Consider the following 6,986-nt stretch of genomic DNA (forward strand, 5'->3'; position numbering starts at 1 on the left):
GTCAAGAAATGATCCCAAATCAGCAAACACTGGTGTTGCGGACGGCACTGATCTTCATTTGACATATTTGATTAATAAGAATTCGTTCGCTGACGTGGCGTGGAGCTGGCCACGTCTGTCGCAGGACCGATGAACGGTGGAGCAGACGGAATATATCATACTCGATCGACAAAGCAGTAATACCTACTGAGCAAGCAAAAACAGACCTTAAGCTGGTCAACCTTTCATTCCGCGACTGTAGGTACTACATTGCTGTATGGAAAAAAAACGTATGAAATTCGCTTACGAATCCGCTTCCGTCTTCAACTCGCGTCAAAACCGATAAATCACTAAGGTTAAAACATCATTAATATTGAATCATCTCTGATTTATACAGAGGGCGCCACCCTCGCGCCTTAACTGGTGAATTATAGCGCTTGTTTAACTTTGTGTTGTTCCACGCGACCGTTACTTTAAATGTTATATTTTTGTGATGTAGAGGTATCTCGAGGACAATGGAAAAGAGTCCGTTTCTTTGACGTTTCTTTATAATCCATACTTAATATATAATTATTATAAATGCGAAAGTGTGTTTGTCCGTCTTTGATTTTTGGTATAGAGATAGTTGATGGGACAGAGAGTGACATAGGCTACTTTCTATCCCGGAAAACCGAATAACCGAATTCCACGCGGGCAAAATCTAGTAACAAATAAATGGTTATTTAGTTGATAATATTTTTTATTTGTAATGACAAAGAATTAACCCTAAACGTTGCATAAAAAATCTGCGCCAAATTTCACCTCTCTAATCCTAGCGGATAAAATTTGGGATTTAGCCCTTAGGAATATTGGGATAAAAAGTAGGCTATGTGTTATTCTAGTCTACCCGATATCTACATTCTACATATCTACCAAACTTAAAATTCCAGAAGGGCCCAGAAATTCCGAAAGACTCCAGAAATTCTCGTGGGAATTTTCAAAAATTACGTTCCGAATTTAGAAAGAAAGACAGAAGACACACAAATTACAACAAAATCAAAACAAAAAATACAACAAACAGCAAACACAAATATAACAAAAAAGAAATAAACACACGATTTTGTGTGTCCCCGCAAAAGTGAAATGGCCGCTATGCAATGTGAAGTTTGTGAATTTCACTAACGTTATATAAAAAAATCTGCGCAAAATTATTAAAGAGGCAATACTAGGTGTTGCCGCTAAATAGTTTGCCTGTAAGCTATGTAAACATATGCCGAAAAGTTCTCGAGTGGAGACCGCGGATCGGCAAGCGCAGCGTAGGACGTCCACCAACGAGATTAACGGATGACCTGGTTAAGGCCGCGGGTTCACGGTGAATGCAGGCCGCTGCCAACCGAAGCGACTGGAGGTCTATGGGGGAGGCCTATGTCCAACAGTGGACGTCCTACAGCTGAGATGATGATGATGATGAAGCTATGTAAGAGACCGCTTTTAAGCGATAAGATTGTTTACTCTCTACTGCCTTTTTTTTTAACTCATAGTAATGCTTTGCGATGTTTAATAAAAATAAAAAGATAAATATCCCAGTTTAAATGATACTGGTTTTCCCAATTAAAAAGTTCGTCTTTCTCAAAAGTGTATGTTTGTCTGAGGTTCCCACAGAAGCGTTGTTTTAGGGTCTAGGAGGCCGGACCAAGCCAGATAGGCCAAGAGCAGATGCCAATTGGAATCACAATTGTTTTTACCACTTCTTTCTGTCATAAATAAATTTCATTTCATTTTACGGTGTATAATGACGATAGAAAGTGATGGTGAAAGCGAGCGTGCATGTTGTTAGACAATATAACCACTGGTGACCGCAAATAAGGGAGCCATTGCTTTTCATTTTTAACCCTAGACGCAAAAAGAGGGGTGCCTTAGCAGCTTTCAAGCGGATAAACCGATTTGGACGTGGTTTTTTACGTGCAGTGATTCAAAGATTGAAGATTGAGTGATCCCGTTAATAAATCACTTTTCTTTCTTTCTTTCAAAGCTGTTTGGCAATAATTAGTTCAGCCATTTTTAAATATTAAACTTTCGGATTATAAGGTTTTTTAAATTATTTTAGTTGGGTAGGTTTTAATTGCCATTTTCGGAATAAAGGAGTTAGTAGGCTTCGTACCGTAAGCAGTGGTAGCCAAATTGTATTATCTATAATATAACTTCTCAAGCAGGAGATCTTGGGGTGTTCAAATCCATGCTCGTACCTCAAATTCTGGGCAGAAATTCAACGGTGTTTGTAAAGTTTTCAATCCGCTCTGATCTCGCATGGGAACTAGGGCGCAAGCCCTCGTGTTTTAAAAGAAGATCTGTACCCAGCAGGTATCTATACCAATAGGCTAGGATGACGATCATGACTTGCTGTTGAATGATGATGCTTGTGCCGACATAGCTGTAAAAATATTCAAGTTGACGTGCCAATGGGCGGGCCACAACGCTCGAAGAACGGATAACCGTTCGGGGAGAAAAGTCCTCGAGTGGCGACCATGAACCGGAAGACGAAGCGTTGGCAGGCCTCCCTCTAGGTGGACTGACGACATCGTGAGAATTGCGGGTAACCGGTGGATGCAATTGCGAGTTGTCGTTCATTGTGGCGTTCTAAGAGGGAGGCCTTTCTTCAGCAGTGGACGTCTTCCGGCTGATGATGATTATGATGCTTGTGAGGTCATAGATTGAACCATTAGGTTATTACACATATTTTAAATGAGCATCCAAAATCGGGCGCCGACTCTCGGCGCAGGCGCTACGTGTGAACGAGCCGCCGTGCGCGCCTCATTTACCAGCATACAGGGTGCTCCTACGGTACAAATTCTATTTGTTACTTAATCACGCGTAAATTGTGGAACTGATTAGGCTAGGAAGAGTCAAAGGTCAAATTATTTTTATTCAATTTATGCTATAAGTAAACTTTACCCGCGGTTCCGCACGCGTGATCCATTAGATCCAATGATAACCACCATCCATGAGTGGGAAATGTCTTAAAAGAGAAGTACAAATAATTCCTTTTTCCTGTACATAACCAGCATGTACTCTAGCAGCAGGTATTGTAGCAAATAAAGATTTACTTAATTGAAAACCTCGTCAGTAAAAAAATTGCAAAAAACACTTTATACTTCTATTCATAAAAAAAAACTTGTAATACCTATGTAGACGTCCGCATTGAACAAAAATTCGCTATGCAAATTTAAGGGGGTTGCTCTTCCATACAAACTACGGACACCCCGCATAGCTTCCACGGACATGTTTCTTAGAGGATTTTTTGAGAATAGTAAATTATGGATATGATCTTCAAGCAAAATCCAAAAAAAAGTAACTTTATTGCATCAAAAGTGCAGCGTGATGCAGTAAATTTTGATGCATTTTACATTGTATGAGTACAACTGACAGTGTTCGCAGCGAGCATGTAGTGACATCTTATATGGGTGCGTGAGTCAGTGTCACAAAATCAAACTATTGTAAATAGGTATCGACTATTTCGTGTGGTCACGTGACCATCACCTTTGGCTCAGATAATACGACAACTAAATGAAGAAAGCATGAGATCACTGAGAGATCAAGTTCAAGTTTCTGAGTCTAGTATTTACTTTTTTTGTTTTTAAATCTGTTATTTTCGGAAGTTGAAACGCCTAAACTATTATTTCTGATTAATGCAAGGACACAACTTTAAGCAGGACGAAAACAGGTAAGTTACTTTTAAATTGTCATTTAAAATAATAATTATTTAAGTAACAGACCAGTCCTCGGCAAAAAATTATTTCATTGCATACTTTACATACATTATAATGCGGTGCTTCGATCTAGGACAAGTGGTTTTAAATTCAACTTACAAAATTCTGAACAGATATTAGTTATTTACTCTTACGTAGACAGTAGCGCCCACTAATTATATTAAAGCATATATATTCTNTCTAAAATATTGTTTTCGTCTTATTTTTTCCCTTTTTAGGGTTCCGTACCCAAAGGGTGCCAACGAACCCTATTACTGAGACTCCGCTGTCTGCCTGTCTGTTCGTCCGTCCGTCTGTCACAGGGCTCTATCTATTGAACCGTAATAGCTAGGCACTTGAAATTTTGGGCTCATTTGATTCGTCTTGACGACTACCTACTTTGGTAACCAGGGGCAAAAAAGTACCCCCAACAAAAAGCTAGTATTAGAATTTTTAACAAAAAGTTATTACTGAACTATTTGTTTTAAGGCATTGTACGGAGGTTGACCGATTTTTCTTGTTTTAATGGTCCTAAATAACCTTTAAAAAAAAATATCATCATCATCCAGCCTATATACGTCCCACTGCTGGCACAGGCCTCCTCTCAGAACAAGAGGGCTTGGGCCATAGTTCCCACGCGGGCCAGTGCGGATTGGAACTTCACACACACCATTGAATTGCTTCGCAGGTTTGTGCAGGTTTCCTCACGATGTTTCCTCACCGCATAGCTCGTGGTAAATTTCAAATGTAATTCCGCACATGAATTTCGAAAAAACTCAGAGGTACGAGCCGGGGTTTGAACCCACGACCCTCTGCTTGAGAGGCGATAGGTCAAACCACTAGGCCACCACGGCTTACGCCACGGTTTAATGGTCCTAAATAACCTTTAAAAAAAAATAACCAGCAATAAACTTTATTTTTTAATTACTTACTGTGTTTTATTGAATTTCTTTACATTATCAAAATTTCAGATGTGAATAGTTATTATAATAAAATCATTTGGTATTAAAAATTTTAGGAACAGTTTAACTAATTATAGTTATTTTCTTACTTGATACTTTAAAAATGAGCGACAATTCACTAACTCTAGTCGAGAAATCACTAACTGACATCTAGGTTCATAATTTAAGAGATAAAAGTAATTATCGCTAATTACCAGGAAAATATAACTTTTTGATTCGATTTGGCAGTTGGAGCTTATGCCGTAGCGTTATGTCTTTGCGACAAGACCATAATTATGATAAATATATCACGCCAAAAAACGTTAGATTTTTTTTTTATTTTCACAACTTTAAACCGCCGTATCTCAAAACAGCAAAATACGACTTAGTGACTTTTCGTTCTACGGGGACGAAATAGGCTCAGAGTTGCTCAGCGAGCTATGGAGAGAGCTATGCTTGGGGTTTATCTACGGGACCGAATCAGAAATGAGGAGATACGTAGAAGAACAAGGGTCACCGACATAGCCAAGCGAATCAGCTCGTTGAAGTGGCAATGGGCGGGCTATATAGCACGGAGAGCGGATGGCCGTTGGGGCCGAAAAGTTCTCGAGTGGAGGCCGCGGATCGGCAAGCGCAGCGTAGAACGTCCACCAACAAGATGGACGGATGACCTGGTTAAAGCCGCAGGTTCGCGGTGGATGCAGGCTGCTGCCAGTTGAAGCAACTGGAGGTCTGTGGGTGAGGCCTATGTCCAACAGTGGACGTCCTACGGCTGAGATGATGATGATAATGATGGTGAATAAAGTTGTACCAACTGTACTTAGTCGAAAATTTACTATGACCTTTAAAATTTATAAGTATTTTATTGATAATTAGAAGCAGAGTCTTGAGAAATAGCTCATGTTAGGAGATAAAGAGATCAGAAGAGGCATCGTTAGATTTGTCTCTGTTAGGAGTGACACAGGTTGTTAATTTTATGCGTATGTGAGTCTGTCTGTGTACCTTTCCGTCGGCTCATCCGTCCGTCCGTCTGTTGATCTGTGTCATCTGTCTGTCATCTGTCTGTCCGTCTGTCTGTCTGTCTGTGTTTCGAAGTGAACATTACATCATTGTCCTATTTTTTTAATTATTGTTACCAACGCACACACCAAACCTTTTATCCTAAAAAGCTGAAATTTAAGATAAGGAAAAAATGGGATTTATTATGTAGGTACCTACATAAAATTCTACTGGTTCGTAACTATTATTTAGTTTTTAGGGTTTCGTACCTAAAAAGTGCCAACGGAACCCTATTTCTGAGACTTCCGCTGTCTGTCTGTCTGTCTGTCCGTCCGTCTGTCCACAGGGCTCTATGTCTTGAGTCGTAAATAGTTAGACACTTTAAATTTTTACAGATTATGTATTACTGTGGCCACTATAACAACAAATACTCAAACCAGAATAAAACAAATATTTTAAGTTTTTTTTGCTAATGTCTAATGTTGTATAGATAATGGTACGGAACACTTCGTGCGCGAATCCGACTCGCACTTGGCCAGTTTATTTTTAATACCCAGGGTATTCAATGTTAAATATTTAATTTTTACAACCTCTATCTCCATATCACTAATCTCTGTAAATTTTACATGCAGGCAGAAAGGAATAGCAAAAATCTAAATTCAATATCAGGATATTTTGAAAAAGATAAGTATTGTTCACAAACCGATCTTAATGACGATGATGATGATGATGATGGTCGTATGTCATCCGCTGCCGAATTCTAACTTTATTCATGAAAAACAATGAAGACATGGGAGAAACTTTTGTCACAAAGACATAGTTCAGATAATTGATATTACGCTGTCCGTCCGTCTATTTCTATAGGATTACTTAAAACTGAAGCAAACTGAAGTGGCAGTGGGCCGGCCATATCAGCCGAAGAACCGATAACTGCTAAGGTAAACGAGTAAAAGCCTAGCGTGGCGAGGGACGCCCTCAGACTAGGTGGAGCGATGATCTTCACTGGTAGCTGACAGTAAACTGGATGAGAGTGGCCGAGGGTCGTGCTCAGTGGCGTGCAATTGGAGACGCCTATGTCCAGTAGTGGGCTAAGATAGGCCGATGATGATGATGATGATGATGATGACTTAAATAAGACAATAGTCCCACTCATATTATAATGCGAAAGTTTGTTAGTCTGTTTGTTTAATTCTTTATTACCTTTTCACGTCTAATTCGTGAACGATTAGGATGAAATTTGGATACAGAATAGTTTGAGTCCCGTAGAAAAACATAGGGTAGTTTTTTTTAAATCGCAATATTCCCGCGGAATAGCTTATAAACGAATTCTTACGCTGACAGA

Source organism: Choristoneura fumiferana, chromosome 18 (genome assembly GCF_025370935.1).
Source record: "Choristoneura fumiferana chromosome 18, NRCan_CFum_1, whole genome shotgun sequence".
In the NCBI taxonomy this organism is placed as follows: Eukaryota; Metazoa; Arthropoda; class Insecta; order Lepidoptera; family Tortricidae; genus Choristoneura; species Choristoneura fumiferana.